This window comes from Acomys minous (genome assembly GCF_964271855.1).
Source record: "Acomys minous genome assembly, chromosome: 1".
Taxonomy (NCBI): Eukaryota; Metazoa; Chordata; class Mammalia; order Rodentia; family Muridae; genus Acomys; species Acomys minous.
The window spans coordinates 143,792,547-143,818,158 of record NC_140483.1 but is presented as its reverse complement, the minus strand read 5'-3'; the positions used below and the strand labels follow the sequence as shown (position 1 = coordinate 143,818,158).

General features: G+C 40.4%; 1 protein-coding gene across 4 annotated transcripts in view; it reads right to left on the bottom strand.

The window, feature by feature from the left end:
- INVS (inversin) overlaps window positions 1-25,612 on the bottom strand; it is a 145,399-nt gene that overhangs the window by 63,508 nt on the left and 56,279 nt on the right. Inside the window, exon 2 of one of the 4 annotated variants that reach the window (XM_084779475.1) lies at window positions 14,425-14,589. The exons of the other annotated variants lie outside the window; for them this stretch is intronic. The gene's annotated coding sequence lies outside the window, so the exon portion shown is untranslated. The remainder of the gene's footprint in view (window positions 1-14,424; window positions 14,590-25,612) is intronic. 4 annotated transcript variants of the gene reach the window in all.

Genomic DNA, 25,612 nt, shown 5'->3' with positions numbered 1-25,612 from the left:
TATCCATTCTTTAATTGGGGGACATCCAAGTTGTTTCCAGTTTCTGGCTATTACAAAATGAAGCTTCTATGATCAAAGGTGATCAAGTGTCCTTGTGGTATGGTGGAACATCTTTTGAGTATTTTCCCAGGAGTGGTATAGCTGGGTCTTGAGGTGGAACTATTGCCAATTTTCTAAGAAACTGCCAGATTGATTTCCATAGTGATTGTACACGTTTGCACCCCCACCAGCAATGCAGGAGTGTTCCCCTTGCTCCACATCCTCGCCAGCATGTGCTGCTGCTTGGGATTTTATCTTAGCCATTTTAATAGGTGTAAGATGGAATCTCAGAGTTGTTTTGAAGTGCATTTCCCTGATGACTAAGGACACTGAACATTTCTTTAAGTGTTGCTTGGCCATTCTGTTGAGAATTCTCTATTTAGCTCTGAACCCCCACTTTTTAATTGGGCTATCTGGTTTGCTGTTTTCTAATTTCTTGAGTTTTATTTTTATTTTTTTCTTTCTTTCCTCCCTCCCTCCCTCCCTTCTTCCTTTCTTTTCTTTTCTTTTTTTTTTTTCAAGACAGGGTTTCTCTATGTAGCCTTAGCTGTTCTGGACTTGTTTTGTAGATCAGGCTGGTCTCGAACTTACAGAGAGCCACCGGCCTCTGCCTCCCTGAGTGCTGGGACTATAGGTGTGCATCAGCTCGGCTCTTGAGTTCTTCATATATTTTGGATATTAGTCCTCTGTCAGATGTAGGGTTGGTGGAGATCTTTTCCCATTCTATAGGCTGTTGTTTTGTCCTATTCACAGTGTACTTTGCCTTTCAGAAGCTTTTCAGTTTCATGAGGTCCCATTATTAACTGTTGATGTTAGTGCCTGAGCTATTGGTGTTTTGTTAAGGAAGTTGTCACTTGTGCCAACGAGTTCAAGGCTATTTCTCACTTTCTCTTCTATTAGATTTGGTGTATGTGGTTTTATGTTGAGGTCTTTGATCCATTTAGACTTGAATTTTGCATAGGGTGACTACCACAGTGACTTGTGTGTTTCTTGATTCAATGAAATTTTTATATTTGTTTCACACAAACATGTATATTCACAAACTAGAAGGTGCTCTCTTTATAGAAATGGTTCTATTTGAGTCACTGGCCATTTCTGACTCAAAGCATTTAAAGGTTTCTCCAGGCTGCTCACTATGGTGGTCAGAGCTTCTACTGCTGTGAAGAGGCACCATGACTATACAGCTCCTATAAGGAAACATTCTGCTGCGTCTGGCTTACAGCTCAGAGGTTAATAAGCCCATTATCATTATGGTGGGAAGCATGGTGGCACACAGGCAGACATGGTTCTGGTGAGGTAGCTGAGAGTTCTACATCTGGATCAGCAGGCAGCAGGAAGAGAGAGTGACACTGGGCCTGGCTCGAGCATTTGAAACCTTAAAGCCCATACCCCAGTGACACACTTCCTCCAACAAAGCCACACCTACTTTAACAAGGTCACATCCCCTAATAATGCCTGTGGGTCTATGGGGGCATTTTCATTCAAACCATATATGGTTCATATATCTTCAGTAGAGAAGCCTTTTGTTATAGGAATGTATATTTATTCCATCTAGAAGAATATTTAGCACATTTCTCACTTTTCACAATCAGTGCTATAATGAATTGTTTTGTACATATCTCTTAGTAAGCGTACAAGAATTTCTGGGCTCTCTCAAAGAGCAGTTCCAATTTGCATTCCCAACAGAAACCTGAGAAGTCTTGCTTCTCTACAACTCTGTCCCATTTGGTGTTCACTTTGGTCAATCTAATTGGTATGCAGTTCTATTTTTGTCATAAATTTAATTTTCACTTCCCTAGCTGAGGTGGAATATTTTTTGTCTATTTGTTTCTTCTTTTATGGATGGCCTTTTTGTGTTGTTCGCTAATTTGGAAACTCAGCTATTTGTCTTTCTTACTGGAATATTTTTGCACACTCTGGGTACTAATCTTTTTGCTTTCCTTTCACTAGGAATGAGCTAATATTCAGAATGGTATTAGCTCCCCTTGTCCTTTATTTTTTATTTATTCCTTTTTATTGATTCAATTTGTTCTTTGATAATTTCATACATGTATTTAGTGCAACCGGTTTACTTTTTTCCACTCTTTTATCTCTCTGCCAGTCCTCATTCTTCCTCACAGATCTCCTACCCACATTCATGCCTTTTTGTTTTGTTTTGGGACCCAATGATTTTACCCAGGATCATCTGTGTGACCACTGGTTTGGAACTATCACGGTGCCAAACTGAAGCCTAAATATTAATGTGTATACCTATAGGCACACAGTACTCTCTGCCTTAACCACAGAAGCGCTTCTTTTCAGTGACCTACAATGAGTGCAGACACTCAAGAAAGTTCAAGATGTTTAAAATAAATGATGGTTGAATACTTAGCCATAAACAGGGTATCTGTACAGTCTAAGGCCCAGAGAATACTGAAGAGAGAGCAGAAAAAATTTAAGTGCCAGAAGACAGGAAAGACTAGGAGATGCTATTTTCAGGCAAGATACAGTTACTGCGAACAATCTCACAGCAGCTGTGGTAGGCTGCAATGGGCCTGCCAACAGCTAATCGTGGATCAGGAAGTGGCTCCTGGCCCCGCTCTTTCCTACTGAACTACTGGCAACTATTGGGCTTAGGAGTAGTCCTTGCCTTCAGTTGTGAAGCAGACGGTATTAACTTTTCTTCAACATTCAGTTTCTTTATGTTTTGGTATTTTGTTTACAAGTAGATTATTGCTATTACTATTGAGACAATCTTTGTTATTTAGTCTTGGTTGGCCTGACACTCATTACATAGAACAGGATGGCCTCACATGTGTGTTTATTCTGTTGTCTCAGCCTCTCAAATGCTAGGATTTCAGGCATGTAACCCTGAACAGTTCCTAGCTTCCACGCAGATTTGAAGCTTCTTTGTTACTGTCTTTCTTAGGCTTCCCTATCCTCACCCTTTGGCTGGCTCCCACAAGCCCCTAGTCTAGCCGAGGAATCCACCAGCTCTTGGAGTCTTGTCTCTGATGTCATTAGGATACCATAGCGACAGTCAGCTAACAGGCAGCTTTCTGGCCCTGAGGTTGGCCTTGCTCTTGCCAGTTGTCCAATTTTAGCATGCTCTAGACCTCTAAGGGTATTCTTTGCTTCAATAAAAAGGCAAAAGCCTTTCAATCACTCAGTAGAAAAAAAGATATGGCTAAAATTATATTCTTTACCACTTCCGTCTGGTCGCAGTAAATGTTTTGATCACTAACTGCTCACAACACTGGGACCCTCATTCGCACATCCTTCTATGAGGCTATCACGTTCTCTTTATCATGCCACCGAGGACCTAGGCCATTCGCCTTCTTCTCAGTTGAAGCAATGCAGATTCAGTGCCTTTGACTTGGCCACACTTAGAGACATTGAAGAGGCAGATGTTTTGCCAAAAACATACTTTGGAACCTGTATATCTCCTCCCAGTGACCTCTGAATTTTGTTCTCTCTGCATGGTCCCAGCACTCCTATTCACCACCGAACTTGAGGAGAAAACAGTTGTTCACCGACATACACAAATGTTCATCATATTTTGGTCCATTTATAGGTTTGCATATAATTTTGTCTTGGAAATATTATAACTATATTTATAATAGCAAATATAAATGTAGAGAAGGCATTCTGTCACATTTCATTCTAAATGCTAACAACATTAGGTAAAAAATATATTATTTTATATTGAAATGGAAATAATAAGAACATTTGTTATTAATTGTAATGATATCTATATAATTACATATTTATAAACATTCAAGGCATTTGCCATATTAAATTTTTTAAAGAAACACTATCTCTAGGAAGTATATAGGTCACAATTTTCAATAATCAGTGGAACTTTTCTATAATGGTTGCAGAGGAAAATGAGCTTTGAAGTACCACCATCATGTTGGCAGAGGGTATATGCCCTGGTCTTGGGTGTTGTGTGGGATCAAATGTAAAGATTTGGCTCTGGTTTACTGGGATCACTCCTCAGAGTCGAGCTTAAGAAATGAGGCAATATCACACCTAGGCAAAAGAGAAGGCTTGCTCGTTGCTCACTAAAGTTGCATGGTCTCAAAGTAAAATGTTCCTTAGATGTCATGCAAACTCCACTGTATGCGGTGTACACGTGTGCCATCTGCACTGTCCCTTAGGAACAAGGGAAAGCAATGCAAACAAGCATCAGCAGAAAAGTGTTTTATTTCTAATGGGAGTGTCTTCTGACAGTGTCCATCACGAACATGTTACCTTGTAAGAAGGGTAAAAATAAATCCCAGAGCCGACAAGGCAATAAAAGGGTTTAAATGCTGATATAGTTTGGTTGAAAAACAAGGAAAGGGCCTTGCAAAGAGGAAGACTATAGATGGTAGAATAAATACACTCCTCTCTGGTGCTGTAAACCATGGGGACAAGCTGTGGCTGCCAATCAGATAGTGTGTGTTGTCTGTTTTGATGTGCACAGTAAGGGCCTGTTCTCTGATAAGAACAACCGGAGTCTATCTGCCTGTTGAACAAGTTTAGGTTACTCAGGTTATTAGTTTTCTTCCATTTGGACCTTTCACTGCACTAGATATGGGGATGAGTCCATCATTGTAGACTGGATACAAAGTAAATTCTATGTTTTTGATGTAGAAGATATCGCTGTATATATGGGACTTGTGTCTATCTCTTATCAAATTGCACAAAGTAAAACGTATGTTTTTGATGTGGTGTATATGGGACTTATGTCTGTCTCTTTTCAAGTTGGCTTGTTTCTCTCACAGTACAGAAGGCCAAGTCTACTTATTCTTGGCAAGGACTTCTAAAATCTGCCCTCTGGACCCATCTTCCATCTTACCACTGTAGACATATCTCAGGTCACAATGTTGCTGTCCCAGCAACTTGTTCTACTCCAACCAAAAGAAGTCCTTAATTCTAAAGTGTTTCATGTTTTTGAGTTTTGAGGCCATCTGTGGTCTGACCATGGTGGACCACTTTCAGGAAGGTCATCCAGAAATGTACCACCAGTTAAGGGCATCTGATTGACACTTTCTTTTCCCTACCATCTTCAGCTATCTGGGATTATTGAGAGCTGTGACACTTGGAAATCAATTAAAATTACTTCTAGATTTATCTCTTGCTTGCTTCTGTCCTATAATCCAAACAAGGCAGGTTGACTACAGAGTGTGCCCTCTTCTAGGGAGCTCCTTTCTTGTGGGAGGTGATAAAAAAAACAAAAGTGGTTGGAGATTATGTATGCCTATTAAAAAAAACTTTATTCTATCCTGTCCATTACCCACTAAGATGATTTTTTTTTAACTAAAAGCCATTTCAGGCTGGCTTTGATTGACAAATCCTTTGGTGGAACCTGGGCCAAAAGGGGGATTAGAGATTCAAATGTATTCTGGTTTACTAATCTGGATTAATTTGCTCAAGTGATATGGATCTAGATTAAAAACAAAAATCCACGATGACCACAGAATTTAGTATCTTGCACAATGATCCTTCACAAGTAGCCTAAATTGTCTCTGTAAATTTGTTCCATATGCACAGTCCTTCCAAATGGAAGGTACATGTGATTAGGGAGGAGGCGAGGGTAGGTGTGTTATGATGGGACACATGTGCTGTGGGAGGATCAGTGGTTAAAAGCACTTGCCTTCAAGTCTGATAACCTGAGTCCAATACTTGGAGCCCACATCATGGGAAGAGAAAAACCAACTCTTTCAAAATGTCTTCTGACCTGCCATAGCACAGGTGTGCCGGTCAAGGGATAACTTGCAAGAGTTGGCTGTTCTGTGGCACTTAAATTTATAAGTGCAACATTTTAGAAAAAGATGGGACTCCCTAGTTTTGTGACTGGAGAGGGAAGACAACTTCAAGACATGGGAAGGAATGTCAGACCTTGCTTGTAAAATGCAGGCACAGGAAGGCAAAAGTACACGATCTTCTGGATCTACTACTGGATTCTAACAAAATGAAGATGGCTTGCACAAGAATCACATAAAAGTAAAGGCTAGATTGACCTACTGGAGACTGCTACCTCCATCCAAATACAAAGAAACAGTCGTTTCAATGTTTGTAGTTCTGCTATGGTTGATGTCATCAGTGGGAGGTACTCACCAACACCAAGCAACATGGGTCCATTTACACACATAGAAGCACAGGAATGGGCATGGCCTTATTTTAATCCACCAAACACATATGCATATGCTCTCCTGATAGCATATGAGCATGAGAAGCCTTAGGGTATGTCATATGTGACAAAGGAAGCTGCAATTGCCTGTGGTGCTGACTTGTACCTCTTACATGTTCGTATGTATACCAGGGCTGATTCCCTCACTGGGTTTGGAGGCTGTGATGCTGAAGGTCTCCATGAAGTTCCTCTGTGTGGGTCACAACAGAGTATAACCTGGCCTTGGACATTATATTCTGAATGTCTGAAGTAAGACTTGCTGCCTCCTATGGTACCTATTCATCGTTTATTTAGCCCAGGACACTGGCAAACAGGAGTGTTGACCACTCTTTACTTAGGCAACTTCCTAGGGTTGTGTTTGCCACAAGAAGATGGAGATGAGGTCATGCCTCACACTGGTTAAGGTAACTGGAGGCCTCCTAATGCTCGGTGCTGTTCCCCTGTGATGGAAGCTCAGTGTGCACAGCTCTCCAGCCCTCCTGGGTTTCTTAGGGGGCAAAGGAAACCACTGAAAACATATGGAAGCTCAGGTTTTCTACTGTGTTGGGAATAGTGAACTCCTCTGTCTACGCTCTGGAGTCTAATGTTTATTTTAAGCATCCATGCAATAGAAACAGGCCAAATTATTAGCTTGCATATGGGGCAAAATTAAATCTGAGACCCTTCTTACAATTCAAAATTATTGTTGTATGGAGTGGAGAATAAAGTTAAAGATATGACTAAAGAGGCAGAGTCTAGAATGATACGATAAGGAACATAAAACCTATTTACTTAGTGTTTAGAGCATTCAATTATTATTTTTAAATTAAAGTACATAAACTGGAAATATGAACCATTACATCCTACTTGAAATAAAAACATAATTTCAGTGTATACTGATGGTTCTGTGTAATGAAAGCCACTATGTTTTTAACCTAGACAAGGAGATTACTGCCTGAATACAAAACAGAGACTATAAATGCTTCTGTCCTTGGACTATCTTCCTGTCTCAGATGATTTAAGTGCCTGCTTGTATTTTGGTTTCTTAGTCTTCAGAGTGAATTTTTATAGGACAGGAAAGCAAATAGTTATAAAAATCAAGTTACTGAGAGATGTGAGTTCACTGAGCTCTAGAAATGAAATTGAATCTGCATTGTTCTTCCCAGTGGCAGACATAGTTTCTCTTTTCTTTAAACTTCTGATGGTCAAGTTCAAATACTGTGCTTTATGACAAAGCTTTCTAATTGCTTGTGGTGGTAAGTATATGGCTAGCTTGCCATCTTGAGCAAAGCTTTGGAAACATTTTAAAATGTTATTTGATAATTCTAAGTAAAGGCTAAAAAGGATGCTTCAAAGGCAGAATCTGAGCTTTATTTGCTATTTTCCAAGTTTAAGATGCTCATCCATCTGGCAGAGCAGCCAGACCATACATCAGCCAAGAACATCTCTCCAGATTGAAGCAGATTCTGGCTCTCAAAGAGGATTTGACTGAAGGAAAAGCAGCATCTTTAGCTGCTCCATGGCTGAACTCTTCTAATATTTCTCCCCAGTGCCTCCTCCAAGCCTTGGCTCCATCTACTAACTCGGTTTCCATAGGAATAGACAGCACTACCAAGTGCCACGTAGTCAAATAGCACAGGAAAAATGTTACTGTAAAAATGAAAAAAAGATATATTTTTCTTCCCTATGAAAGAAAACTACAGAAAGCTATTCTTTATTCTGAGTTACCCAATGCCAGGTTTTTTTCATGTTTTCCTGAACTATGACAGTGTATTCCTTTTAGACTATTAGTCTTCAGACCAGATAGAATTTTATCTATAGGAAACTAACAGTGCAAAATACTAAATGCAAAATACTAAAACAGTGCAAAAGGCTGTGATGATTAGTTTTACGAGGGCAATTCCATTGAGTTTGTGTTGTTCTCTCATTTACTTAGGGTGTGTCTTTAAAATGGCACAGTCTTTAAACCTTAGTTTTAGAGTTAGCTTATTATGACATTTTCATACATATGTGTCATTATACTTCGTTCTTATTCCTTCTCCGTCCCAGGGCGCTAGCGTCCTCCTACTCCATCTCCAGCTAGATGCCTTTCTTCTCTCATGTAGCTTCAGCCTCTGTTTTCTTACCACATGCTACTCTTACCCTCGGTGTTTCCCACCTTTCTTGATTTCTCTTGCTCTTCTCTCATGAGCCTCTTCTTAGTTTCATGCCATGCATCTTCTCCCTTCCCCAACTCTGGGTTGCTTGCTCACCCAGTCACAATTTTAAATCAAGAGAGAAAACATGCAGTTATTTGTTTTTCTGAGTTTGGCTAGTTTTGATTCACTTAATGATTTCAAGTTGCTACCATTTTCCTACAAGTGCCATGATTTCAGTTTTCTTTATAGCTGCGTACAACTCCATTGTGTATATGATGGACCACATTACCTTTATTTATCTGTTGAAGGACATTTAGGCTGATTCCACGTCCTGGCTACTGTGAATAATCAGCAACAAATATGAATATACAACAATCTCTGTAGCAAGTTAGCCAGAGTCATTTAGATATAGCTCCAAGTGTAGCTGGGCCAGATGGTATTTATTTTATTATTTATTTATGAGTATGTGTGTGTATACCACATGTGTGCATGCGCCTGTGAAGTGTTTGCTCTAAGAGGGCATTGGATCCCCTGGGGCTGGAGTTACAGGCAGTTGTAAGGCACCTGACATGGGGCCTGGGAACTAAACTGTGGGCCTCTGGGAAAGCACCACACATTCTTTAATTGCTGAACATCTCTGTAGCCTCTATTTTCAGTTTATTGAGAGACTTCCATACAGATTTCTATAATGGATTATTCATTTCCACCAAGAAATAAAGGCTACTTTCCCCCTTTATATCCTTACTATAATTTTGTTGTTGTTTTTTGATGACAGTCACTCGTATTTGCTGACCACTTGTATATGTATATATTTAAAAGTATTTTTTTTAGTTTTAAATATATATATGCATATGTATGTCTTGTGTGTGCTTGTGTGTATGCAAGTGCAGTTTGTGAGCTACCATCCATAGATGCTGGGAATTGAACTTTGGCCTTCTATGAGAGCAGTTTTATTTCTTACCTACTGAGCCACTGGTCAAGCCTCCATTTACATTTCTTTTGAGAGCTGTCTACTCCGTTCATCAGTCAATTTACTGCTCACTGGATGACGGGGCTTTTTCACGTTGGCTTCAGAACATCAACAAGGTCTGCATATCAAGACGCTTGAGCTTATCACATGGAACAGCAATTCCCACGCTACCCTTTGTGTAGGCATAGGAGACAGAGTTGGCCATCTGCAAATGTTGCTCACTACCATAGTATAAAGGTATCAGTTCCCTGACAGAGGTAAGAAAAACAATAGCAACAACTCTTTATGAGGGGTCAGTGAAGGTTCTTAGGGAAAGCAATGCCCGAGCTGCATCTTAAAGGATATTCATTTAAGCCACTTAAAAGGAAAGATGAATGTGGAGGGACATTGTGAGTAGGAACAAGGAGGCGATTAGAACGAAAGCTTTAAATAGTTAGATGGATTCTGATTTAATTATCCTCATGAAATAGCATTTCTAGTTCCCCTAAAGGTTGAACATCAGTATGCTAAGATGAACTGTACTTACACGGGGAAAAAGGATACAGAATAGGAAAACTATGGCTGTGGGTTAGGGAAAATAAAAATTGAGTTGTTATTAAGGAAGTGAAACAAAAATCTTTAAGGGTTTTGTTTGTATGTATGCAAGTTGCAGGCATGTGAGTACGTGAGTAGGTGAGACCCTGCATGGGCATTGGGAGGCCCGGGGAGGGCATCAGGCTCCTTCCGAAACTGCTCTCTGACTTATTCTGTTCAAACAGGGTCTCTCACTGAGCCAGAAACGAATGCCTCTCATTCCCCGAAACACTGGGGTCACAGACACACATCACTGCTTTTTTGGTTTTTGTTTTTAACATGGGTTCTGGGGATTCAAACTTGGGTCCTTATGTTTCCACAGCCAGCACTCCTGCCCAATGAGCAATCTCTCCAAGCAGCAGCCACACATGGTGAGTTTTACAGTAGCTAGAAAGTGTGGATCTTCTGCCTCTTAGATCAATCATATTGCCAAAGAAAGTAAGCTGAGTGAACTTTATACCATAATCAAACCTCACTTGTCACACGGGAGAAAACTGAGCGGAGGGAAATCCAGTGGTGTGCCTTTGAGTGTGAAGATGATCTGGCTGAGACCCACTGTCAAGTCACTGACTCACTTCAATCCTTCAACACTGCTTGAGAACCCTAAAAGAAAACTACATTTTGTCACCCAGCACTCTACACCATCAACTCTTTCTTACCTCTTCTGTCTTCAGTTTCCTGTGTCTCTCCTCTATTAAAAATTGTGTCATGAGGGAAAGCACGTAGGTTAGCTGAAGATCTTTCTCTTTCTCTCAGCAGCTGCAAACCCAACCCCCAGTCTCGCCCCCAGCTCTGCGGCAGACCTCCTGCTTCAGCTCCTCTTCTCCAGGGGACCACACAGAGCTCCCCCTCCAGATTTCCCTTCTCCCATTTATTACTTTCTCCTTGTCCTTGTCCATGGGCCACGCCTACCAGGGAAGCCGGTAACCTGACTGTGGAGCGTCACTGCTCCCTCCTCTCATCCTCATCTCTGCAGCAGACTGCCTGCTGTAGTTCCCCCTCCTCACCGCCCTAGTCTCCGGTGGGTCGCACAGGCCTTCTCAACCTTCCTTCCCACTCACCCTGTTCCCAGATCCCAACTCCAGCAGGCTTTCTTTGGGAAGCTACCAGGTAAGCCTGACAGAGAAGAAAGTGGGCCAGCTAAGTAGGGAGGTGAGCTTCAGATCTTCCCTCTCCTCTTCTCCTCATCCTTTTTCTTCCCCCCTCTCCTTTCCTTAATATCTAATGCCCTAGTCTCATCCCTAGCTCTGTAGACTACCTGTTGTGGCCCTTTCACACACTCTGACCACATTCCCAGGGGACTAACAGATCTTGATGGAACTTTCCTCTCTCCTGTGGATCCTTTCAACATCCCCCCACCCACCCACCCCCAATTCCTAGTCCAAACTGTTAGCTCCCAATACCTAGGAACATGTTTTACCTGGAACCCCGTGGCCACACCAATCTTGATCCCGGAAGAATTTCCTACCAGGCAAAATGCAGCCACCACATTCACCTAAGAACCAAAGAAGGCAACAGAAACCAAGGAACAAAAACCCATCCAACAAAGACAAGACTAGATACCAGCACCTAGAATTACAATCTTCCCAAGCCTAGACGTCAGTGTCAAAACATGATCAGTAACAGCAAGGACAATACACTCCACTAGAGCCTAGCAACCCTACCACAGCAGGCTCTGAGAAGTCCAACAAAGCTGAAGCCACGAGATGACCTTAGAATAGACTTCAGGAATAGGATTCAATGTCCTAAAACAGGAAAGTGAATAAATCCCTTAGAGAAATCTTTGAAAACAAAAGTGAAAGGAAACTAATAAAACATTTCAAAGACATGAATGTGGAAACAGAATCAATAAAGAAAACTCAAACGGAGGGAAATTTAGAAATGAACAATTTAGCAACTTGAGCAGGATGCATAGAGGCAAGCTTCACCAACAGAATACAAGAAGTGGAAGAGAGACTCTCAGGCACGGAATATACAAAAGAAGAAATGGATGCCTTGGTCAAAGACAAATGTTGAATCTAAAAAAATCCTGGCACAAAACATCCAGGAAATATGGGAGACTATGAAAAGCCTAAATCTAAGAATAATAGGAATAGAGGAAGGAGGAGAAGAAACCCAGGTCAAGGGCCCAGAAAATGTTTTCAACAAAATCATAGAAAAGGCCAGGTGTGGTGTTACACACCTTTAATCCCAGCACTCAGGAGGCAGAGGCAGGAGGATCTCTGTGAGTTTGAGGCCAGCCTGGTCTACAAAGTGACTCCAGGACAGCTATGGCTACACAGAGAAAAACTGACTCAAAAAACAACAACAAAAACAAACAAAAATTCATACAAGAAAAATTTCCTAAACCTAAAGAAGGAGATGCGTATAAAGATATAGGAAGCTTACAGAATACCAAGTAGGCTAGATCAGAAAATAAAGTCTGCTCTGAACATAATAATCAAAACACTAAACATACAGAAGGAAGAATATTTTAAAAGATGCAAGGGAGAAAGACTGTGTGACATATAAAGGGAGACCTTTCAGAATTACACCTCACCTCTCAGGGGAGACTCTCAAAGCCAGAAGGGCCTAGATAGATGGTCTGCAGACTCTAAGAGACCACAGATGCCAGCCCAGACTACTAGACCCAGCAAACCTTTCAATCACAATAGAAGGATAAAATAAGCCATTCCATGATAAGAGCAAATTTAAGAAGTAGCTATCTACCAACCCAGCCTCACAGAAGGGGATAGAAGAAAATCTCCAGCCTAAAGAGGTTAAACAAATCCAAGAAAACACAAGGAGTAAACAATCCCAGACCAGCAAATCAAGGAGGATGAGCACATACATACTATCACAACAAAACAACAGAAATGGACAAACACTGCTCATTCATATACCTCAACATCAATGGTCTCAGATTCTCCGATTAAACGACACAGATTAACAGAATGTTAACAAAACCAGAATCCAACTTTCTGCTGCCCCAAAGAAACACATCTGAATATTAAGGATTGGCATTACCTTGGGGTAAAAGGATGGAAAAAGATTCCAAGCAAATGGACCTAAGAAGCAAGAAGCTGGTGTATTCATTTTCATATCTGTCTAAATAGATTTCAACCCGAAACTTAGCAGAAGGGAAGAACACTACATACTCATTAAAAGGAACCAAGAGGACGTTTAGATTCTTAACATCTGTGCACCAAACACAAGTTCATTAAAGGAACAGCATTACATCTTAAGTCACACATTAGCCCTCACACACGGACTGTGGGAGACTTCAGTACTCGACTCTCACCAACAGACATGTCAACCAGACAAAAACTAAATAGAGAAACACTGGAACCAACTGAGGTTATAAGCCAAATGGACCTAGCAGATACTTAAAGAACATTTCACCCAAACAAAAAAAAAGAACACATCTCCTCAGCAATTCATGGTACTTTCTCCAAAACTGACTACATGCTTTGATATGACCAAGTCTCAACAGATCAAGAAAAAGGAAATATCACTCTGTGTCCTATCTAACTACCATGGATTAAAACTGGGTATCAGCAACAAAAACAGAAAGCTTACAAACTCAATAGAAACTGAACAACCCACTACTGAATGAAAAATCGGTCAAGACAGAAATTAAGAAAGAAATCAGACTTTCTAGAAGTGAATGAAAAGGAATGCACAGCATACCCAAATCTATGGAACATAGTAAAGGTGATTCTGAGAGGCAAGTCATAGCACCAAGTGCCTACATAAAAAAGAAATTAGAGAGATCTCCTACCAGCAACTTAACAGCACATCTGAAAGCTCTAGAAGAAAAAGGAATCTCACCCAATAGGAATAGATGTCAAGAAACAACCAAACTCACTGACGAAATCAATAAAATAGAAACAACAAAACAGTACAAAGAATCAATGAAACAGAATTGGTTTTTTGAGAAAATCATTAAGATTGACAAACTCTTATCCAAATCAACTAAAAAAATAAAGAGAGACTATTCAAATTAACCAAATGAAAAATGAAAAGGAAGACATAACAACAAGCACAAGGAAATCCATAGAGTTATAAGGACATACTTTAAAAACCTGTACTCTATCAAATTGGAAAAAAAGGAAAAAAAAAAAGGACCTTATAAAAACATACACACCATTTGCCAAAGTTAAGTCAAGATCAGAAAAACAATTTTAACAGACTTATAACTGCAGCTAAAGAGAAGCTGTCATTAAAAGTCTCCTAACGAACCAAAGGGTGTTGGGGAGCCCAGGGCTAGATGGTTTTAGCATAGAATTTTACCAGGCTTTTGAAGGGTTAGTCCCAACATTCTTCAAATTATTCCACAAAATAGAGAAGGGATATTGCCCACTTCCCTTTAGGAGGCCACAGTTACTCTGACACCTAAACAATATAAAGACTCCACAAAGAAAGAGAATTACTGATCAATTTTTATTATGAACATAGATGGAAAAAATACTCAATAAAATACCTGCAAACCAAATCTAGGGACCTAGGATAAAACCAAATACAACTGTTCTTTAAAAAAAAAGAAAGTAGCAATAAAATGACTCCTAATGACATTATACTACACTCACAGGTCAGTCCTTGCTCAGCTATCATCAGAAGAGCTTTCTCCCAGAGCAGATAAAACAAGTACAGAGACCCACATCCAGATGGTGCACCGAGGTGGCAGACCTTGAAACACTCAGCCCTACTGTGGATGTCTTCATCAAATTGCTCCCCTCAGGACTCAGGGAATCCTATGGAAGAGGAGGCAGAGGAGTGTAAGAGTGTAAGAGTCAGAGGAGATAGACAGCATTAAGGAAAGAAAGCTCTCTAATTCAACATGATCATAGCTCATGTGAACCTACAGAGACTGAGGCAGCAAGCACAGGGCTTGCATGGGCTGGTGTCAGTTGTGATACTATAGCTGGAAGGAACCTGGAAGGAACCTGGACACATACTGCATCCCTAACCCAGAAGCAATTTCCAATTGATAACCACTTGAAAATTTAGTTTCCTCTACAGGAGTCTCACTGGTAAAACAAACTACTCTTAATGGTAGGCCGCATGCCCAGAAGTGGACGGACAACGGGAAGTGAGCTCAGTGGCATCTTTGAAGGTTCCTTGTCTCCTAATGTCACGTCAGGGTTCCTCCATTTGTTTTTCGTCCTAATTTTATCTTACTCTTTTAAATTATATATACATATATTTAATTCTCTCTTTTTATCTTCAGGTCTTTTGCATGTGTATTACACTATTCCAGCTGAGTGTTTTAATAGAATTCCTGAGTATGCAAATGGGTTTCTATTTCGTGCGCCTTCTCTTGGCCTCTTTCCCTTCTGTTTTATTTGTTCAATTCCAATGTATTGGTTTTTGTTTTCTTATCATATTTTATTTTGTTATTATCCCATGGGGGTTTGTTTGTTTTCAGATGGGAGACAGAGGGTGCATGGATCTGTGGGAGGGGAGGTGGAGAGGAGCTAGGAAGAGTGGGGGGGGGGAACTAGAATTGGTGAGAATGAAATCTGTTTTCAATAAAAGGGAAAATGCGTGTCACTCTTTCTCTCTGTCTACACGCCCCTAAATTCTGTCCTGTCCCTCACCCATCAACGACCACACCAACCTTTTCTCTTTGCAACTGAGAGAGAGAGGCAACATAAGTGGCAAAGAATAATGGCACAGTTTAGTAGTTGGAGTGGGAAGAAATATTTTCAGATCAGACACTATTTTAGATGTTCCATTCTGTAATTATCCCAAGGTAGGTGTCCTGCTGGCTGCAACTCTAATCTAACATTTCTGAGCGAGAGGACATCACAGTTCCTATGTCATATCTCTACCAAGCCCTTTGTGGCCCATTTGGCAATAAACAAATTGGGCCACATTTCAGATATTCACTCAAAAAATTTAATTATTTTAAAAATTGTAAAAATATGGGAGGTGAGGAATCATCTACAATTCCAGTATGTGAAGCCTAGTACAAACTCTTATTAGTATTTCATTGCACTCACATCTATTTCTTTTTAGATCTTTACTTTTAATTAAACTATATATTAGACTTTACACCTGGATTAAGCAGTGTTTTATTTTACTTTATATTTTTGTGGTGTTAGGGATCAAATCCAGAGGCTTGTGTGTGCTAGGCAACTACTCTACCCCTCTGTGAAATTCAGCCTCAAGCAGGGATTTTAGAAATAACTTTTTCCATGAGTTAGTCACTGTATAATGGATTCATGTGGAATGGCCAACGAATGCTGCCATCAATGGCAATATAAAAATGATTAGGATATTTAAATACTTTCAAATCTGCTCTTCATGTGATACTTTTTAATCACAAAAAATTTAACTGTATAGCAGATGACAGCTGCTGTCAAGTGTTTAAACAACCATCTCCAAAACTGGGAGAAGCCAACTTCACCAGCTTCTTATAATGCACTGAGAAGAACACACCAGGGCACTGGAGAGATGGCTCAGTGGTTAGGAGCACTCTTGCTCTTATAAGGCACTGGACTTTGTTCCAAGCACCCACATGATGACTCACAACTGTCTGTAACTCCAGAGAACCCACAGTTCTCTTCTGGCCTCTGCAGGCACCAGGTACCTATGTGATGCACATAAATACAGCAAGGAAACACTCATACAGACACATTTTAAAAAGCCACTCTCAGCCGGACGTGGTGGTGCACGCCTTTAATCCCAGCACTTGGGAGGCAGAGGCAGGTGGATCGCTGTGAGTTCGAGGCCAGCTTGGTCTACAAAGCGAGTCTAGAACAGCCAAGGCTACACAGAGAAACTCTGTCTAGAAAAACAAGAACCAAACCAAACCAAACCAACCAAACAAACAAAAAGCTACTGGAAGCTGGGCAGTGATAGCACACATCTTCAATCCCAGAACCAGGGAGGCAAAGGCAGGTGGCTCATTGAATTCAAGACTAGCCTAGCCTACTGAGTGAGTTCCAGGACAGCTAAGGCTACACAGAGAAACCCTGTCTAAGCCCCACCCCCACCTGCAAAAGGCATGCCTAACATCCTTCTTATATGTGCTTAACTTGAATCTATTATGAGGAAACAGTAGACAAATTAAAAATGAAAGACAGTCTATGATCTAAATGGCCTATGATCTGAGATAATTTGTGTTGTGAATTGTACATACACATCCAAATAACTGTTGTAGATTAATGAAGATGAAAGTGACTTCATATTCCAGCACCTGATCCTGAATCTTCCTTTGTGTAGACGACACGACTGAGACAATTGAGGAGACCTAATCAAGCTTTTGCGACTCCAAGTATGGCTGTATAAGAGGACACTCTGGTTTGGGGGAAATATGCTATGAACATTTGGTGCAAACGACAATTACACCTGCATTTGACTCACATGGTCTGGAAGACAATGTTCTCATTCGTGGACAGAAAAGGATAATGCACACATGCTAAGATGTGCACACTCAAGCCGGGCTGTGTTGGCGCATACCTTTAGTCCTAGCACTTAGGAGGCCGAGGCAGGCAGACTGCTGTGAGTTCAAGGCCAGCCTGGTCTACAACGTGAGACCAGGACAGCCAAGGCTACACAGAGAAACTCTATCTCGAAACAAACAAACTAACTAACCAAGAAACAAAAGATGTGCACATTCAAGGAACTGAGTGAAGGACACATATGATTCTGAAATTATGTCAAAATATAAAGTTTAAAAAATGCTTTTTTTTGTCATAAAAGCACATTCATTAAAATGTTTCAAACATAAAGAAGCACACAAAAGGGGAAATAGTGGCCAGCCTGGGTCTCATTGATCCGATGAGTCTCAGCTCTCCTGCTGTAGCTCTCCCTCCTTCTGGGAAGCACTGGTTGCTTTCCAGACTGCACTTAAATTTCAAACTGCATTATAACCATGCCTTGGTTAAGATTCTCACACTCTCCCTCCTGTGAGGGCCAGAATCATCATAAGTTCACATAGATGAAACTATGTACTTACTTGGAAAAGCTAGTACGTAAGGGTGTGGTGGGGCACTGAGCAGCTGGCTGCCCGTGTCCTAAGAGCTGACATCCAGTCTCTTACTGAATGACAAGCACGGGTAGAGGGCTTCCAGGGTCTCTGCTAACTCTACAGAGTCTGTAGTGGGAGCACAGGGCACCATGTACAGCCGGGAGCAGCTCCGTACGTTAGAATGAATATGAGTTACTGAATGAGTAGCTATGCCAGCGAGGAAGGTTTATTACATTTGAGGAATGTGAAAGTACAATTTGTAATTGGAGTTAGAGGAGACTGGTGATTTGGGATAGAAAATGACACAAAACTAATTGTTCATTATATTAGAATAGATTACATTTTAAAGTCAATAGATGTCACCCTTTTATAGGAATCTAAGATGTTTACTATGAATTTTATTTCTATATTATACTTTCTTCAAGTATAATTCACCTTAGTCTCATCAATAACCAATTTAACCGACTGTTTACAGACAGATGGAGAGACAAATGACAAATTAGTACTACCAAGGTTTGTGGCATGGACATAAAAAGTGAATTTATTTTTCAAATACCTTTTATAGCCATAGTCTTGCAAGTAGAAGACATCTTATCTGGTTTGCTATTGATCCAAATGACAAGGCTGAGCATCAGATTAAGGATATGTCAGACCTGAGAGAAGGCTACCAACAGACACAGCAGGATGGTAGCTTCTTTCAGAATGATCTATTAAGGCTCCTGTGTTTACAAAGGCAGTTGGAAAAACACAGCACAATATCCTGAGTTGTACAAAGCAGTCAGCAGTGTGGCCATAAAGATGTGGGATGCTTATGTGATTCCCCACACACCCATCATGATACATGTTTATTTCAGCAGTAAAAAGTATGTGCAGACTTTTGAAGATAAACACAAGATAGAGGGTCCCTGCTCCAGCCCACACCCCTTTGCTATTGTCACCGTTTTCTTTGTGGACAAATGATGCATTTCTAAGAGATGCTGTCTGTTGTAAGACAATGGGTGATACTATCTAATTTAAGCTCCCTGTCAGCTGGAAAGGTCGAGCGCAATTCAAGAATTTCATCCCAACATCTTTTCTGGTGATGCCAAAATATGGCTTAGCTTAGTATGGCAATGATTTTTTAAAAGTGCCGAAACAGAGTCCCTTAAAATTCCCAGCTGCTCCTTATACATAGTACAGCATTTGATGAAAAAGAAAGGTTTAAGTCCAAATATACTAAAAACAAAATAGTAATGAGACCGGAAGAAACCTGCACAGGGTTGGGGAGCTTTTCTTTTGTAATTGCTGTGGGATTAGCACCTCTTACAGAAGATCCATTGCTTTCTAGTCTAGAACAAATTGAAGAATTTTGTAAGAATCATGGGAATAGCAAAGAATCTTCAGAAAATTCCCCCTTCAGATGTCTGTAGACAGACTTATTAGTCTTTCTTTTAAAACCCAAGGCACTCTCAAAACAAACAAACAAACACCAAGACAATGCCACCATTTGACACTGTTATAGACTAACAACCTAAGACTATTTCAGTTTAAAACATCAGTAAAAATTTCACTGTCATTTTGCATTTAGGTCACAATATGATTTTTTTATAGAAAAAAAATGCCTTCACCTACCACCAACTTTTAGTGGTGAACATGAATGTAACCACATTAACATTTAATGCTATGGGCATAATTATGTTCAGGGATCTGGATTTGAGTCCTGACTCCAACTCATTATGTAAGCACGGGTAGATGATTCAGCTTGCCTAACAATTTTTAAGTACCTATTTTGTGGGAGGCATTGGTTTTAGAAGTGATAAAAAAGGAGAATTTGGGGGAGTCAGTTCCCTCAATTATGAAATAAAGCAGTCCAGTTAAGATACAGCAACTAGTATTGACGAAGTAGTTTGCAGAACACCAGTTCCTAAATGGTATTAGTTTATGCTGGAAAAGCTACTGGGATTAATGGATTAAGAGAAATTATGGATTAGGAAAAATAAACATGTTTCTTTAGTGTGCAATTTCTCAAGAGCCTCTACATGCCCAATGAACTCCCAAGGGTAAACAGGCAGTGCTCCCAACATTTACTTGACCATGGGAATTGGTATTCACACATTTTGTGGGAATGTGAACTTCCATGTCAGCCTTCACACATGCATCTCTCTCTCTCTCTCTCTCTCTCTCTCTCTCTCTCTCTCTCTCTCTCTCTGTGTGTGTGTGTGTGTGTGTAAATGCTCTGGTATTGTTTGCAGGTCAGAGGGCAGTATTGGGTGACAGTGTCTGCTTTCCTCTTTGTGTAAGACAGGGTTTCTGCTGTTTTCTACTGTGTGTAATTCTGCCTCCACCTCCCATGTCACAGTAGGGGTGCTGTGATGGTAGATATGCACTATCCATCTGGCTTTTACTGGGGCCTGGGGATTAGAACTTGGGTCCCTCTAAGAGCTTTTACCCCCTGAGCCATCTCCCCATCCTGGGAATGTTATGTTCAGGAAAAGTGTTGGGAAATGCTCCACTGAATGATGGCCGAGCTCCTTTTAAATATCATCATTTCCCTGTTTTACTAAGAAACACACTTCTGAATCCTAAGCCTCATTAACTTGGATAAAATAAACTTGAGAAAATATGTTTGAGAAAAACTTTCAAAAGAGAAATCCAAGGAAAAAGTTATTTAAGGCTATACATAGTTACTAACAACAAATGAAATTCACTAAGAAAACATGCCAGCAAATGTCCCAGGAAGATGACAGGGAGTACCTGAAGCAGACAGTCTTTCAAATAACGTCTCCTTCCAACTTACTTTACCAAAATTAGAAACATGTTTTGTAATGGTTTACCATATGCTATTGATGCTAAACACCAAATGTATGTTGGACTGTATGCTTTGTGCCTTAGGAGACGTAACTGGTCTACAGCTACTGAGAAGCATCTGTCTTACAGCCTCCAACATGCCTCGCATCCACCCATTTTCTACAAGCCCGTCATATTACATCTTCTGCCTGCCCCTAACTCAAATTCCCTGTCACACTCGTAACTACCCACTGCCATGGACAGGAGCGATTGCTCTGGCTAGAATTGGCTGGCAGTAAACAGGGCTGTAAAGCTCAGAGCTTCCATGTGCAGCCAGGCATATCTGGGAGGATTTCTGATAGCTTACAGTGAATCCAGTTAGTCCAAGGAGACTAAATTTATGAATGATTCTGCTTAGTAATAGAGCCAAGTTCAAGAACGCTCTGCTGACTATTCTCTGTGGAATATTCAATGGCAGGAACAAAGCACTGGCAGTGCTGCAACTTTAATTCTGAATACCACCAAAGCAAGTAATATCTACGAATAATACTGTAGGACATTGGGACATTCAATGTACAGACAAATGAGGCGTGGAAAATGAGAGTATAGAGAAAAAAACAGGAAAAGAGACATTAAAATTAGCATCACTTGGGAATGAAACAAATAGGTAGATGTGAGCCCACTTTTACCTTTCAAACTTTATTCCATTCCCTATGCTTGAAACCCAGTTTCCCACTCACATTCCTCCTCAACTTGAGCATTTTTGAAATGTTAATTCTTTCTTCCAATAGGTAGGTTCAAATAGAAAAGGGAGTCCTGTAGGTATCATGGACAGGAAAAACTTGATTACAGGAATTGTGTGCCTATGATACTAGGAATCAAAGAATGACCACATGACTAATGGGAAAGCACGTGACTACAGCTCAATTAACACCTGTAGCTGCATCAGGAAGTCAAAATGCAAAATACAAGGTTTGTTGTGGTAGAAACTGGAGTGTTTCATATAACCATTCTCTGATGATTACACTCACTCCTTTTGTTTGTTGTTGTGAGACAGGGTCTCACTATATAGCTCTGCTTAGCCTGAAACTCAATATATAGGCCAGGTTGTCCTAGAACTCATAAAGATCTGCCTGCCTCTAATGAAAGGCATGAACTACCACACCCAGCTCACAATACTTTTGAACCCAAGATGGACCTGACTGTAAAGGCTACTCAGCAAGCTGACACAGGCCTGTGATTTATGCTCTATTCATGACTGCATCCATGGAGTGCAAGTCCTTGTAAGTCCGCCTCTAGCCAAACCTAACTCAATTATTCTGGATAACAGCTTAAAGTATGGTATAAGTCGCTAATTATAGTTAATGCCTTTGTGAAGAGTGTCTTTTGAGCTTAGGGGAAAGGAGTGTTTTTCCAATACTTCTGAGGTAATTCTGGTTTTCATCCTATATCTTATTGTGGGATGAAAGATTTAAAACTTATTATGTAAATTTATGCCTGCAATTAACAAGTAGTTGAGGGTTGTTTTTTTCTTTTACATATGGTGAGGAAAATGATAGTAGGAGTAGAGGAATAGACGGAATATGCTTCTGGTATCTCTGAAGTCACTCTTAAAGCTTGGCCTAAGGTAAGTTTGCTTTGTTCTTATTCTTGTTTGCAGCCAATTTTTCATATTGCTTCAACACGTACAGTAAGTCAGAATATCTTTCAGGAATGTCCGCATGGAAAGTGCATTTGGAAGCTGGAGTTAGCATGTTTCTTTAGCTTAGAGTGCAGACAAGAGTAAGTATAATATTTCATATGGGGGCAAAGGGTCCTGATTTGCTCATAGCTCTGCTGTTATATTGCAGTTTTCTAAGCTTGAGTTACTTTGGGCATGGCACAGGCATCTCGGCTAGGTAGCTTTACCTCGACCTGCTTCCATAATGCCTTTGGCACCTGGAATCAGAAGGGTCCAGTGCATACAGGCTCATGCTGCTTGTTGGGTCCTCGGTAATGAAGCAAGTCAGTGTGGACTTGTAGTATTCTGGCTACAGCTGAATCTATGTGACACGTCAGTACAGAAGTCGCAGTAGTTTGACTTAAGTATTATCTTTTGAGAAGGTATTCACCAGTTATCTGTTAAAAGATTACCAATGAATAATATCTAGATTCACTGTGAAGAATGGCTTAAAGAGAAGAAAGGCCTGAATCGGGAAGACTGTTGGGCTACGTCATATGATTAGGTCACAGATATGGTAGGTGAGCTTAGACAAAAGGTAGACATGAGGGGAACCCCTGTCCCCCCTCCACAAAGCCAAAGAGAGAGCCATGTATGCATAGAAGTTTCACCAAAACGCTAACTAATACATGAACTGGAAATACAGAAACTCCACGAAACCTGCAAACACTCAAACTAAACCCCAAATTGGAAAGTAGGGTTAGAGATTTCAGCTACTGCCCAAGACACAGGTCTAAGCACGTGAGTTATAGGTAACAAGGGTCTTATTATATATCTCAGGCTTTCTCCCCAATCAAGACATGCGTGTAGAAAAGCAGGCCTCACATAGTGGGAGGGCTTGGTGCACGCCTCAGGCTTCAGTGAAAACACCAGAACTCTGCACTGAAGTATCGATCTAAGAGATTCATCAAAAGACTAAGGAAAAAGTGAAATATTTGACAAGTTCAATGTGATTAGTCAGTTTAAACTGCTTGGCAAAACAAAAGTCAACGTTGTCCAGAGGAAGATAACAAAATCAAGAGTCTCTAACAATGTGTCATCTGTAATTATGCATACACAATCAAAATTATACATGAAAATGAACAAAAATAAGATTAAAAGTTAAGAGAAAACACAAAAACACAAAACAAAACAGAAAGGGGGGGGGGAGGAGAGGGAGGGAGGAGGGGAAAGAGAATGAATCTATTTAAGTCCAAAAACTGCAACATGATATGACTGTAATAGACTACATAACAAAAACAGGGTCAGTAAATTTCACTAATATTAATAGGAACAGGGATGGGGAGGAGAAGAGGAAGGAAAAAGATGCTGGACGTGGCGCACGCCTTTAATCCCAGCACTTGGGAAGCAGAGGCCTGTGGGTCTCTGTGAGTTTGAGGCCAGCCTGGTCTACAAAAGTGAGTTCCAGGACAGCCAAGGTACACAGAGAAACTCTGTCTCAGAAAAATAAATAAATAAATAGTTAAAAATCAAGAGTACTTTAATGATCTGTAAAATAATTCAGAAAATTTTTACACAGTATCTTCAAAGGATAAGAGACAATGGAATAAAGATTTGAGGGGGAAATTACTGAAATAGAAACTTTTACACCCGGAGATCTCAGTGAATCACAAGGTTGGCTAATATAAGTATTAACAAATATAAATATTAAGTATAAATATTACAAGGCATGATCTTGAACCACAGGAGACTCCGTGACGCGCATGCTCAGAAGTTTCACTACTGCCCTGATGGAATGCTTCCTGCATACTAGTCCTAGGTTTCTGGTCTGGTCCTTGGCATCTCCACCATCCAGAAAGTCTGATCTCAGCTTTGGAGGCGGGGAGAGCCTCTTCCACGTTGTTTAGCCCCTGGAAACACTCACAACGCCTCAGGGCTGGAAGGGCTTCTCCCTATGCTTGCCGTCCTTCCTATATCCTACACAGCAAGGATGTCTTCAAAAATTGACAGGAAACATTGTAATCAGCGGCATAATAGTAAATGCTTTCCTCCTAAGGTCAGCTACAAGGCAAGGGTGTCCACTCTAGCTACTTCCATTTGAACTGACAAAGGAAGTTGTAGCCTTTAGTTCTTAACCTAGAAAAGAAGGGCAGGATTAAAGACCAGAAAATGAACTCATTTGTATTTGGAGATGCATTATTATTTACAAAGAAGCATGAAGAATCTACAAGTAACTTATAAAACCTACTAAGGAAATTTAGGACCAAGGATGATGCAAAACATGATGAAGATACATGACCAGCATGGTGGGAGGCCCAACACCATGGGGCCTTTACAGAAGTGGAAATTAAAACCACTGCACAGCAAAGTGGAATAATGACTTGATTTAAAATGACTAAAACAAAAAGGACTGAGAAGATACAGGGGACTAGAATGCTTCATTCACTTCATGAACTAGATTAGCAGTTTCTTAAAAATCAAAAGCTTGCCTTATGATTCAGCCATTCCATTCCTAAGTTTTTACCTGAGAGAAAGGAAAGCAAACACTGATATACAAATGTCCATGTCATTGCTGTAACAGTCCTCAATCACAAACAACCTAAACGTCCACCAACAGGTAAATGATTAACAATGGATAAGTTATGGATCAAGTAGTAATAGCACGGAAGAATTTCAAATTAATTATAGTAAGTGAAAGGACCTGAACAAGAAAGAAAGAGCTCAGCCTGAATCCATTTACACAGCATTCCAGAAATTATAAACAATTCTGGAAGGAAAGAAAGATCAGCAGCTGCCCGGAGAGGGCACCTGATGGGAGGAGGAATGAAAAGATTCACGAGGAAACTTCTGAAGATGATGAATATGCCCATTATTTTGATTTCTGTCATGGTTGAAGGAGTGTGTACACATAGTAAAGTCTGTCAAATTGTACATGCAATTAATTGTATCAATTATAACTCAAGAAATCATTAAGTAACAAAGAATAGTGAACTAATTTGTGAAACATTATGAATGTACTTAAACTAGCACAATTGATCTTTAAAATGGTAAATTTTATGTCAGGTATATTTAGGTACAATTTTGTGTGTGTGTGCTACGGAACCTAACTGAGGCCCTGTACATGATACTAGCACCTTATTAGTATTTTGGGGGCAGGGGTTATGATCTCATGTAGTCTACCTTGGTTTCTAACTTCCTATGTATTTGTAGCTGATGTTACCATTGGATTTTTTTTTCTGAGATAGGGTTTCTATGTGTAGCCTTAGCTGTCCTGGACTCACTGTGTAGACCAGACTGGCCTCGAACTCACAGTGATTCACCTGCCTCTGTCTCCTGAATGCTAGGATTAAAGGCATGTGCCACCACACCTGGC